This window comes from Athene cunicularia, assembly GCF_003259725.1.
Source record: "Athene cunicularia isolate RWA chromosome 5 unlocalized genomic scaffold, athCun1 chr5_part1, whole genome shotgun sequence".
Classification (NCBI taxonomy): domain Eukaryota; kingdom Metazoa; phylum Chordata; class Aves; order Strigiformes; family Strigidae; genus Athene; species Athene cunicularia.
The window spans coordinates 2,420,837-2,434,908 of record NW_020799101.1 but is presented as its reverse complement, the minus strand read 5'-3'; positions in this window follow the sequence as shown (position 1 = coordinate 2,434,908).

Genomic DNA, 14,072 nt, shown 5'->3' with positions numbered 1-14,072 from the left:
AAAAAAAAAAAAAAAAAAAAAAAAAAAAAAAAGATATTTTATTAACTAGTGGGTCAGTTTTGCCCTCCTCCTGTGTCTATCTTTCCCACACAAATTACATGTACTTCAAGTATATGTCAATGCAAGATTTCCCTGTTCTCCGTGAGGGGAACACTAAGTTTTTTTCTGTGCTTCAGGTCATTGCAGAAAAGGTAACTATCGAGATAAAAGTGTTTTTTTTCAACGACTTTTGAAATTTCAACATACCTTTTAAATCTCACTGGAGCATGAGCATTTCACAAGCTACTTTTGTCTAAAAAGTTATTTCTAGTCCTGAAAGAAACTGAAGCTTCTGTGGTTGAAGAGACACTGAAGATCCTGAAGAGACCTCAAAAACCTTAACAAAAGCCTGAAAATGGTAACCCTTCAGAAAATCCTTGGCTTTCTGTGGACTTGCATATTTTTTTAACATTCAGTTGAAGATCGGAGCATTAAATGGGATTACTTTGGTTTTGGTTACTCATAACACTTATTTGCTCAGTCTCTGCCCTACAATAATTATTTTTGGAGGGAAGCTGGAGCTTTTTCCATTAGTCAAAGAAATGAAAGTCCTAAGGCTCTTTTGGAAAAAAAAAAATAAAGCCTGACTTTAAGGGCTTTCTGCTGAGTCAAATTTACACTCTGTTCTTGTCACTGAAACAAAAAGTTTCAAGGGTCATTTTCAGTAGAGCTGGAGTGGCTTTTTAGGCACAATCCATGCTTAAAATGTTGTGGCTGAAATTGTTTCTAACAATACATTTTTTTTTTGTGGAGCAGCTCTTCAGCTACTCCATTTAGAGGAAATATTTTGTGTGGATGTGAGCGCAACACAAATAGTTTGTTACGTGTTTTGTTTTTTTTTTCTTTTCCAACTCAGCTACAGGAATGGGGCCAGGGGCACATTACAGCGGCTTTTACAGTTCATCAAAGGCCACCTTTTATTCTTAAGTAGAAAGGGAAAGGTTTGTCTGTACTTTGAGATCCAAATTTACCACTGGCTTGACAATAGGGAAAACCTATTTCATCTCATTGGAGAGAGATTGAAAGGGATGGTTTTATTACATAGCGGCAGACTTTTAATCCAAGAAAGTTGTGTCCATCCTACGTGCACTCATTGAACGTTGCGCATGACTTTTGATTTGTTATTTATAACAGAATTTGAGAGTTATTCTGCAGGTTACCTCAGTAATACTGTTTGGAAATGAGCGTCACAGGAATTTGAGTCTCCTTTTAAGTATTGCATGTGACCATGGGAAGTACTTGGAGAACCCAAATGTCGCTTCTGAGAAATATGTTCAAAATTGTTGGACCCAATATATGAAAGTTTATTTTATAAGCTTAGTTTTGCAAAAGATCGTGCGCCATTCCAATACGAGGACATGGGAGAAAGACCCATGGGGCTTCGCATTATTCAGTGCAATGTCATGACAATTAAAACAGGAATTAAAGACAAACCAGCATTTATTAGCAGGCTGACTTGTCCCATAATCCTGGTTTTGAGAAAAAAAAAAAAAATCAGTGATAGTTTAATATAGTTAAATCTCTTGGTAGAAGGCAGATAATCTTGCAGTTCAGGCATGATATTAGCCACAAGGAGACCTGATTTCTGTGCCAAGTTCTAATATTGGTACCAACAACAGACATCGATCGGATTAAGCTGAAAGCACCCGATTGTTGCATCTCGGGATCGCTGCGCGGAAGCACAGACCGCACGAGCCATATGACATGTACATGGTGGCTAGCCCATGCCCTGCTCTTTTCAACCTGCTGCAAATGCCGCGCACGGATTTCTCCCAGATACGCAAGAAGTACATTGCACTTCTGAGGCTTTGGGCTTCCTCCGCACACTGAGCCCGATCCAACAGCATGGGCAGAGGGAACTTCTGGGCATGAAGATCTCCTATGAGACTGCTGGGTAAGAGCAAATCCTGATGAAGGAAATGTATCTTTGTTTTTTTCCTCTTTCCTTTCTCTTAGCCCCACCTCTTGTTTTCAGCTTGCTTTTTTTTTTTTTTTTTTTTTTTTTTTCTGGGCAATAAAATAAATTTGAAAAGAGACAATCAGCAGGGAAACCAAGATGACTAGCGGGGCTGCTGAGGCTATTTAGCTTCTTTTAAAACAATTTTCAGGTTTGCAAAGAGAGCCTTTTTGTGCACAGATTGATTCTTGGTTCGTATTTGTATAGCATGCAATAAATAAAACCTCTGATCCACCTGGAGCCTCCGGGGCCCCCTTCTATAGCCTGAGATCAACCAGTTCATTCAGTAGTGTAAATCACAGAAATGTAAGAAGGAAGCTAAAGAGACTGGGTACATGAAAGCTTTGCACCGAGGGAAAATATCCTTTATTCCTGCCCTGCTCCCTGGGCAGACTGTTCATCTCATGTTGTTGCAAATGTTCACCAGAGAGGCCTCCTCGGCTCCCTACTTCATTGGCATTACAGTTAAAGATGTTTCTCTAAATGCTAAATGAAAACTTGGAGGTGATAATTCAATTCCTTCTTCAGCAGGTGGAGGAAAATTGATTGCCCTCGTAGTTATGATCCATTTTACTGATGTTATCCTCACCGTACCCATCCCCAGCATCCGTCCACATCCCTCCACCTAAGCAGTTCACGATTGCTGGATGGCTAAACACTTCTGTTTCTCTCCTGCAAGTTATTTCAATTTTCTTACATCTTCCTTCCTTGAGGTGCAGTGCTCAGAACAGGGGGTAGCACCTCAGTATCCTGTTTTCGACCCTCACCTCCCCTGTTAGTATATCCCAGCGAGATCAGCCATTTGACTAACAAGATCAGCACATGGTTAAGTCACAGAGACTTGTAGGCTACTAATAACCACATTTTTTTTCCCAGATATTAAACACTCCTCTAAAACAGGGGACAAAACCAGACACTGAGAGGATTCCAACAGTGACAGCTACAAAAAGTGCAGAGGTTCAGCTGACTGACCAGTTTTTCAATTTGAATGAAATTCTGGCCACAGGTATGCAACCAGCTAAAAGCAGATCCGCTGCATCTTTGTTATTAATACTGAACGTCTTCAGAATTTCTCAGGCCCATCTCTTGTTGAGACAATAAGCTACAGCCAAACATAAATGCTGTAAGCTGTTAAAGTGTTCTGACTGCGCGCCCGAAACACCGACAAACTTGACTCACTGGGTCACATTTCATTTAACTTAAGAAAATAAATAAGGAGATACGACAGTTCTGTTCATGAAGAAATAAAATTGTGCTGTCTCAGAAAGTGGGTGTTCACACACAGTGCCAGTTTGTCAAATGTATGCTAAATGTATAAATCAGCTGGGCTGATTTGACGTTAATTACATGTTTAATATTTCCTATAGTAAATTGCATAGTGAATAAAAAGGTCTAAAGGGGGGGGGGGGAAGCCCACTTCCACTGCTTCTAAAAATACATCAAAATTGAATCTATGTTTGCAATCCCTGAAATCTGGCTGTATGCAGTAAAAGCTGGTTGATGACACCCCTCACTTGTGTTGTGGGTTCAAAGTCAGCTCTTCTACATACTTGGAACATTCATTTTTTTTGGGGGAAAAACAAACCTACTTTGCATCGTATTAAGCTATGCGTCAATGGACCTTACTCAGTCCCTGCCTGGAATCTGTAGCTGGAAAAGAGGCAGAGTAACCCTTCCTTTCTCCCAGCGTTATTTAAGATGGGTTGACAGCGAGGATGGCTCGGACAGAATCCGATTTACCGAGCTGTTAAGTATCCGTGTGCCCTCTGTGCTCTTGCTTTATCTCGTTAGATTTATCATAAACTGAAAGATTGCTTTTTGACCAGAGATTCGGGCAATATTTGTGCTCAAAAGGTCCATAGAAAACAATCCTCTGGGAAGCAGCAGTACAAAACTTTCCATGTTGCTGTTGGACTCGAGAGAATGGTGGTTTACTCTGTGTTCATCTGTGGGCTGCCTGTCCTGCCTGGAACCAGCCTGGGAAGCTCCTTTAAGCACCTAGAGGTAGGTACCTACAGCTGGGCCTGGATAGGGACAGAGCACATGACATTTAATTCTTTTTGTCATCCATCCCCTAGGTCCTAGGTCCTCATTTACACCTGTAGAATACTCAACATCTTGAAGATTTTGGGTCCTGGTGGAATTTTCAAGACTTCTTAGTGGTCTAAGAAAGATACTCAATTATATTCTGTTTTCAAAGAACATCTGGTATCCCTAATTGACCACCTTAGCATCTACATTCCCTTAAATTTGTCCTGTAGATAGTTCTAGAAATACAGCATGAATCATCAAGCACTTACACATCCCAAATGCTGAGAGGACCTGCTGAAATTTATCTGAGACTATTCACGGATTCAACAGGAACAATGTCAAGTTTCCAGCCATTAGCACTCTCCCTCTGTCTGGAGCATAGGAAAGAGGCCAATAGGCTTTGCAAGACCAAAAAAAACATTGCTATATTTAGAAAGAGGCAGGAAAGGGAAGTGAAATGGTCAGATAATTCGCATTCCTGGAGATATGCTGGAGCAACTGGAATAAGAGTGAAGAAACCGAAATGAATTTGGCATCCTCAGTGAGGCTGTGCCAGAACGGAAGGTGGTTCGAGAGACACTTTAACTGTAAGTACAAACAATCTGGACAAATTGGAGATCTTTCATGTTTTGGAACAAGCAATTGCTTCTATACAAGTTGGGACAGATGGATGAAGAGTCTGTAAAGAATCAGAGGAGGAAACCTCAGACTGCTATAAAAAAAAAATTATCATCCTGTGATATGTGTACAGGACTAGTATAAAACAAATCCTCCTTTCCATGCAACTCTGGAGATCTCAGCTGTCCAGATATGGGCCCCAAGAAGCAAGACATGAAATAATGTGAGAGAGTCCAGGGGAAAAAAAAACCCAAACACCTAGGAATCTAGAAAACATGAAAATTAAAAGAGCTGGGGTTGTTTAGTTTAAGAGAACAGAAGGCGGAGGGGAGATACAGGAGAGCTTAAATGTTAAAAATATTGTTGCAGAGAGGAATTATCCATTCTCCACATCCAGTGAAAGAAGCTGTGGGTATAAATTCTAGTGAGGGAGAGAAGGTTCAGCCTCCAAAATCCAACAGGTTAGCACATGAGAAGGCTGCCTGGGGAGGTGGGAGAGTGTGTGTGTGTCGTCCCCCCCCATCTGCAGAGGTGTCTGAGCACAGGTCTGGCTAAGAGCAGCTGTAACAGTTTAAGAAGAGCTGGAGCAGCCTTGGCACAAGGAGGTGGACTAGGTGACCTCTATCGTGGCTGAAAAATTAGCCCCTTAGTTTCACTGTCACTCATATTTTTTCCTCTGTAAAATGGGGACAATTCATAGCAAGCCATGCTATTACCTTAAATCTGTCAAAGATTATGAGGGACTCAGATGCTTCAGGAGCAAAGGAAAGGAGGTGTATGAGCTTCTGAGGGTGATCAGCAGCCTCTTAAATCCATGATTTAAGTGACGTAGTGCTGTGGTGTTATAAGTCAGATACTGCTGTATTGAGTTTCCTGAAGAGAATAGGATCTATTATTTTCTTTTTTTTTTCTCCCCTAAGCATTATCAAACACAATGTCAGAGACAGTATTTGAGAAACTCACCACAGACTGGTGTGATCTTTATTTTCTTGGGGCAGCATTTGCTGAGGCCCTTGGCCTGTGTCCATGTGGCTGTTGATGAAGACTATTACTGCATAGAGGCAGCATAGAAGGATGAGTCCCGCAGAAGCCCACTCTTGGCAGCCAAGTGTTCCCGTTTCATACGGGGCTTTACCAGAACAGAGGGAGAGGATTGCTGACCGGATGGGGAACTTAAACTGGGCTCCATCTCAAATAGGATTTTGGGCTGAATATATATTCTCTGAATTGCAAGAAAGCTGAGGCAGTGGCACAAGAACACTGTCCAAATTTGTCAGATGAATAATTTCTTTTCAAGAAAACTCAACATTTTTAAAAATTACTCGGAACCATCCAGCAGCAATTTAAGGTCCAGCAAATCACACTGCCAAAAAAAAAAAGTTAATTTATTTGAGACCATGTCTTCAAGATTTAGAAGACTTCGGAATTTAAAAGTAGATGTTGGAATTGAGGGGCTGTTTTCAGTGCACACCCTCAACGTGTCTGATTAAGGACTAGGTACTAAAGGAGGATAACATATCCTTGTATTTAACACAGCAGCTGTCTGGGGTTTGGAGATTAAAGAGAAAACTTTACACCTCAGAAGTAATCTCCTGATTAAATGCTGGATTTGGAAATGCCCCAGGCTGTAATGCAAAGCTCTGTAAGGGAAAAAGAAGAGAATGCTGTCCATTTGGTATGTGTGGCAACATAAATTGCCGATTTTCATAGAAGAGGCAATAAACCAGTAATTTATTCAGCAAGATTTCTTACCAGGGAATTGCCTGTTTTGAGGCAAGAGGAATGTTCACTGCTGTGGATTTGCAGCTGCTGGTAATGATGAACACCTAATCATTTATAAAAATGTGTATCTCTGCCTGCCTGCGTTGTTTCCTAACAGTCTGGTTGATTCAGCTCAAGATAGTCATAGAGTAAATATCTTGCTAATATGGAAAGGCTACAGTGTTCATACAGTCATGAATTACCAAATACTGATTCTTGATTTAGTTATTGAGGCGGTATTGACTACATGACTGTTTGGAGTAAGTAAACAGAGATGTTAAATTTCAGTGAAGCAAGAGGGATTCGAGATAACAGGATCTATAACCTCAAAGGAATCCCAACTCCGCATCCACAATCAAGGGCTTTTCACCCCGCGATGGGACCACAGGAACCTCTAAAGTCTGCTTTAGTCTGATCCCCTGTGTCACATTAACCCTTCCGGAAAATGATTTAGCTTATCTTCAGTCTCCTAACAAGAACCCAGCCCTCAGCATCGCTGTGCTAATGGGTACAGATCTTCAGACACCCAGCTGGAGCGAGCTCCAGTTTGCCCCTACGGATTCTTGGGCCAGCATCATCCTTTAATTTGACCTGCCCCACTGTGACGTATTTCTGTCCCTCCCCAGACATCTACAAGAAGATATGAAGTCTTGTCTTAGCCTTTCTTTATTAAACCTAACAAGGCCCCAAATTCTTCACCTTCTCTTACAAGATCACCAGTGCCTGGCACCCTTCACAGTCCTCCTTAGCAATTGTTCTAGAGATGAAGTCTCACCCAGGCCTCTTCCACTGCCATCAGGGTCATCTTCACTGGAATTAGTTGTCTCCACATACTGTAGGGCTGAATTTGTTTTTCCTTCCAGCTTACCACACTGGTGGCTAGATGTCATTTCCATTCCTGCTGAACGTCGGATGGGAGAGATATTCTTCCCTAAGGATTGTGCTTGTACAGTGTTCTGCTGTCTCTTCAAATGTGTTATTGTATGTCAGTGCGGTGTTTGTGTTGATTTACTTTTCTCTAGGCCTTAAGGTCATCTAGTTCTTCCTCTTGATATTATTCCTGCTTTGCTCAGAGCTGATGACAAGCCAACTGATTTAATGGGAAAGCTACTAATTTAAATCATAGAATCACAGACTGGTTTGGGTTGGAAGGGACCTTAAAGATCACCCAGTGCCAACCCCTGCCCTGGGCAGGGCCACCTTCCCCCAGCCCAGGTTGCCCAAAGCCCCGTCCAACCTGGCCTTGAACCCTTCCAGGGAGGGGGCAGCCACAGCTTCTCTGGGCAGCCTGTGCCAGGGCCTCACCCCCCTCACAGGGGGGAATTTCTTCCTTACATCTCATCTAAATCTCCCCTCTGTCAGTTTAAAACTGTCACCCCTCATCCAGTCCCTCCCCCTGATGACGAGTCCCTCCCCCCTTTCCCGCAGCCCCTTTCAGCCCTGGGGGGCCGCTCTAAGCTCTCCCCGCAGCCTTCTCTTCTCCAGGCTTTACCACCCCCAAACCCCCAAGTTCAGCTCCAGCTGTGCCCTGGCTTTCCTGGTCCCCTCCCTGCACTCCTGGTCCCCATCCCTATAATCTCCCCAGGATATACCTCCCTGCCTCCACTGTCTGTATATTTTGACTTTGTTGGGATAAGAGGTCTTTGCTGAGCTAGGCTGGCCTCCTGCCTCCCCGGCCTGACTTCTTGCACATCAGGACTGAAATCTCTCACACCCCAAGATGTCTTAAATATCTCCCAGCTCTTGTTCACTTTGCATCTGAGGGTTGTTTCCTAAGGGATCCCATGCCATAGCACCCTAAAGAGCCAAAAGTTTGCCTTTCTGATATTTAGGGTCCTGACTACTTTTTACCTCTCCTGCACCCCTGGTCAGGGTCTTCACCTGTACGATCGAGTTGTCCTCAATGCACTCCAGTAGTTTCCTGGACTACTTGCAGTTTACTGTGCTGTTTTTCCAGCAGGTGTCTGAGTGGTTGAAGTCCCCTGTGAGAATCAGGGATTATGAGCATGATGCTTCCTGCATTTGAAGAAAGAACTCTTCATCATCCTCCTCTCCTTGATCAAGTGGCCTGCAGCAGACACCAACCACGAAGTTTCCTTTGTTGGCTTGGTCTCTACCGTTCACCCATAACCCCTCAGCCTGTGCATTGCTGTTCTTCAAAGATGGAATCGATTCAATTTTTGGCATAGAGGGCAACTTCCTCACCTCTTCTTCCTTGCCCTTTTGAATAATTTACAGCCATCAGTCACCACACTCCAAGCGTAGGATTCACCCCACAAAGTTTCTGTGATAGCTCTCAGGTTGTGGTTTTCTCTCTGGGCAGCAGCTACCAGCTCCTCCCATTTGTTTTCCGTGCTGCGTGCTCTCGTGTAGAGGCACTTCAGCTGGGCTAGTGGCTGTATCCCCTTTATTGGAGGAGTTTGCCTTAATTCCCTTGAGCAATTCACAGTGTTCCCTTCTTTCTTCCTAATGCCTTGGCAGTCCCTGGCTCCTCTCTTTAGTGCTTAGAACTCCATCCCATTCCCCTGATAAACCTAGTTTAAAGCTCTTTTTATAAGTCCAACCCAGCCTGTTGGCCAGGACAACAAGCCCAGCGCACCAATATAAATACCACAATTCCCCATAGCCTTGTTAAAAATAAATGTTTCCTCTTTTAACCCTATTTGCTTTCACTAGCATCTTCCTTTCTACCTTAGTGTTAACCCACAACTCATCTTCTCTTAAATAATTTTGTATCTTGTATTTAACATTTTTTTCCTTTTTAAAAACCAGCAAATGGATTCAACCCTCTGCAACTGTGGCAGGGACCTCTGCCTCTTCAGACCAATGCTGTTGGTGGGACATCGTGTGGACAATAACAAAAAGCTGGAAGGGGGTAGAAGAAATGGAAAGGAAAAGGTGGCACTGAATTGTAGAAATTGGAGCTTGTAAGGGCAGATGGCATCCAGTTTCTGCATCGAGGCCAGCTTGCAAAAACTGCTCTTAGTGCTGTTGCAGAGGACAGAGCCTTGCAGGAGGCATAGGAGCAGCTCCGAGAGGAGGGATCAGAAACCAGGATCCTGCCTTGCTAGACAGTCCTTTGCACATTCGACTCTGGAGTCAAACCTTCCTTCACTTGCTCTTATACTGCCCCAAGGAGAAATTTGTGTCTTTCTTCACAGTGCGCCCAGACCAAAGACAGAGGGCTGAATCTGCAGGGAAAAACAGAGATCCTGGTGCTTCCAGTAGGGAGCAAAGACATGAGGGCTCAGCAGTTCCTTCCCCCCAGCAGCTATCTGATACATGAGCTTTTTCATGGCGTGGAGGGAAGAAATGCTTAGACAACCAAATGACATATCTACTTGCTTCCTGCTGGGTCTGTGCTTGTGTTCCTCTGATATTGTGGGTTCTCTACTGACCTGAAGGGGAAAAAAGCATGTTTTGGCATGTCTTGCCACTATCTATGGGCACAGAGGTTATCGTGAAGCACGAAATGACCTCAAAAGAAAAAGTAGGCAACAATTAAATGGGAAAACCACTCATGGAAGAAACTGAGTCACAGTTCCTTGTTAAAATTGTAACAGCTGTTTGTTTTTTTAGAGGCTAGAAGCAGTTATTGCCCAACACTTTCTTATCATTCCTGCAGCCAAGCTTTATGATGCATTACAGTTTTTGATTGGCTAATAGAAAACAAATCAATTTGTGAGCTTCCTTATTGAAAGTGTAGTGTAATAATTCCTATAACAGATCGTTATCTGTGAGGAACAAGATTATTTTGCAAAGGCCACGATGGGTTAAGAATAATTATCGACTAAACAACATGCCTGAAATTTTGTACTGAGAGGCATGGCTGTCTTTTTCTTTTCAAAAGAATTAAATTTAAGTGATTCTGTTGTGCTGCTAGTGCCAGAAAGCAAAGCATGGGATTCTTGAGAACACTGAGCACTTGGTGACCTCTCCAATGACAACGTTAGCACTTGATAGGAAAAGGCACACCGAGAAGGGATCACAAGTCTGACCCTTACTGCTAAAGGCAATCCTACATAATATGAGTTACACTCACCTCTGAACCACTCCACTGGATTTCAAAGTTACAGCAGTTAAAGCTGCAGTAAAACAATGGCCAATCTGTCCTGTTGCCATTTCATTGATATTTAGATGCATTTGCAAATGGGAGATGTAACAACTTTAAATTTCTCATGATGAGGTTGGACACAGAAGGCCAAACACCTGGGACACAGCAAACCTTCAGTGAAAGATTCTGGACCAGATCTGAATCAGTCGTTCAGGTTGGAAAAGCCCCTCGGGATCACCGAGTCCAACCCTCAGCCCGACTCTACAAAGCTCTCCCCTACCCCACATCCCCCCACAGCTAATCCAAATGACCCTTAAACCCCCCCAGGGATGGGGACTCCCCCCTCCCTGGGCAGCCTGTTCCACACTCTGACCACTCTTGCTGCAAGGAGTTTTTTCCTGATGTAAGGAATGAACGAACAAGGTTGCAGCCAACTCCATGGAGGGTTTTGCATGATGCCATACTCTGTGCCCAAGCAAAACTAGGGCCAAGGGGACTAAAGGCCAGTTCCTGCTCTCACCAATGGCCACGTCATGCAGTCCCGACTACAAAGCCCTTTTGCATCTGTCCCTGAGGTGTTACCAGGCACAAGAAGCACCAGGATCCAGGCAAGTGGTGATGCAAAGCACACCTGCAGCTAAAACCAGCAAAGTTGGAAGTGGCTTATCTGGAAGTAAGAGTTAATGGAGATGGAGAACATTACTTGGCACTTTCCAACAGGGGCAAGAGGCGACTAATGGATTAGAAAACAGACATAGCCCTACTGTGGACTTACCCAATCTGAAATAAAAAAAACCCCACCACAAAACAAGAAAACTCCATTAGTGTAATACGTCTTTCACACAGCTGTGACCAAGCTCCAGGCTCTGCGTGTGGAGGGAACAACAATTTCCCCTGCTCTGAGCATTAGTACATTAGTGTCATCTTGGATGAAGAGGGAGAAAATGAGAAATTGAAAGCATAAGGGATCTTGTTTCTCTGAAGGAGCAGCCCATGGGACAGAGGTGAATCCTGCAATCCCGGCCCTGCGGGGATGCTATTTAAGGACCAAAGATGTGTTTCCACTGTTTGCTGTTGAGTTCCTGTTCCAGATCTGAAAGCCTCAGGGTTGTTTCCCCTCCAGTGTTGCAAACAAGGTAAAGAAGCCCTTTTGCTTTTGTGTTTAGAGGGGAGCAGAGTAGGCAGCACACAGAGAGGGTTCAAGAAAGCTCAGACTGCCCCTGGCTTTACCCCAGGCTGGTTCCTTGGGTTCAGGATCAACAGATAAAAGTTGAACTTTGCCTTATTAGCACTGAAACCATGACAACCCTCAAATCACACCCATTGCTGCTGTCTAGCCTTAGAAACACGCACTGGTAGAGTCCTGGGCAAGCCTTGAGGTGCCTTCACCTCAGAGTTCTGAACAACCCTGTCCCTGCATCATGCCCGTGCCCTCCCAGAGGCTGTGAATTAAGCATTGTCCATTTAGGTTGCCTGAAGGCTTGGCTGTAAATGAATACATTCACACTCAATGTCCTCTGCTCTCTTCCTCTTCATTTTTAGCCTCTAATATCCCAGTCGTTATAAAATGCCACCAAAAGATGGGAGATCTGGACACCAGAGTGTCCCAGGTGGGTGCCTTTGCCTCAAGTCTTCAGACTACTGCGGAGGAAAGTGGGCTCACACCCTCCTCCTGGAGCTGTGCTCCTTTGCAAAATACATACGTAGACTGGAGAAAAAAAGGAAAGTGGTCCAGGCTGGGACCATCTTGGCCAGCGGTGGGTACAGACCTCTTAGTGATGAGGAGATATGGACAGTCAGGACCACAAATCCAGCATCACACATGTGGTCCTGCCGCGTCTGAGCTGCTGCGGGGACGTTACCCCTCAGCTGCTCTCTGGGCCTCCAAGCAAGAGGTTATGTAAATATCTTTGAGGGCCTTAAACACTGGGATACGAACACATCCCACTATTGTCACTGCTCTAGACAGTGAGAAGTCATTGCTTTTATTGGGAACATGCTACTAAAATACAGAAACACCAGAAAAAAGTTGATATGATACAGAAGAGAGAGAAGAAAGTAAATACCATGAAGTCAGGGACAGATGGAAAAGAAGAAAATCAGGGACAGTTTCACAACATTAAATTTGCAAATAGAAGAAAATGTGCAACCAACTGTGACAGAAGTCTGGAATGGTGAAAACCGGTGTATTTCGTCAGAGATTGATAAAACTGGCCCAGCTATTGAGATTTTGACTGATCAGCTGTGGGAAGCTTCTTTAGTGAGTATCCAAGCGGTTCCACCTCCTCAAAACATGAGAGCCCTGCCCAGCGTGGGGGTCTGTGCCCGTGGTCCCTCCTGACCACCAGCCTCCATCAGCTCTTGGAGGAGAAGGCAAAGGCTTGTTGAAGCACTGCCCCTTAGCAGCACACGCAGTTGTGTGCCCAGGGACAGGATCGGGAGGCTTTCCGCAAATTATCTTGATTTATTTTCGTGTTAAAATCCCGTCTCTCTAAAGGCTATGCCTTTCACTTGCTCCAACACACATCAGGGAGAACGCGGTGGGCACCGGGAGAGAAGGCTGGCCAGGTTGAGTAATCGATATATACACAGGAGTAAAAGGGTCGGCACAGTGCAGCGCCGTGTATTTCTTTCCCCGGCTTAATATTTAATCCCTGCAGTTAAGATACACCACTCTCTGATTTAATGCCATGCTACATGCCACAGCGTGATGCTGCTGACCCAGCCTGACATGAGAAGCCATAAAAGGACACTTTGACAGGATGATTATTTTCAAAAAGGTTTTAAAGTGTGATTACAGAAACTTCAATTTTCAAAAGCTGGGAGCCTATCAAAGATGTTCTCAGTACGTTCATACATATCTATAACTTCAAAGAAAGGTTGAGAGGGCTCACATCCCTTCCTGCTCGAATACTGGCCAAAATCGCCTAGTTAACTTAAATTACCTCCCGGGAGCGATCACGGCAGGGTTTTCTGCTTTTATCCAGCAAGAGATTCTTAACCAATTCTTACAAAGCTGAACCCAAAGTTTCTCTCCCTCCGTGTCCTACAGACGGGTCATATTGTCACCGAGGGATTCTGAGGGAGCTCCTTGCATGGCTTGCTTCATCTGAAAGACTGCACATGCTGCCGCCAAAGTTAACCCCCTCAGCAAAGCCCAGGCCTGTGTTAGGAACCGAACAGGCCACAGAGGTCCAGATCATTATTATTTATTTGCTACAGCAAAGGGCCTTCAAGAAATGTATGTGGAAAAATACAGTTCACATGATGAAAATAAGAGTCGATCATATTATAAAAAAATATGTCCCCTTTACCCCTGTTTTTTTCCATATTCCCTATTTTTCATTTCTTATTGGATCCCTTTAACAAGATGAGATAAAGTAGGGAGGAAATGAGGAAATACAGGCAAAAAATGGAAATAGAAAAAAGTGTTGATTTAGTCTAGAGGTTACCTTCTAAAAAACATAAAACTGGAGGAAAATTGCTGATCACTTTTTTTATCAGTTTCCCGTGAAACAATGATTCTCTTCCAAGCCAGTCTGCTTGGGACCACAGCTACCAAATTTTTTTTTTTTTTTTTTAAGACAATGGACATTTGTTTTTAAACATCTG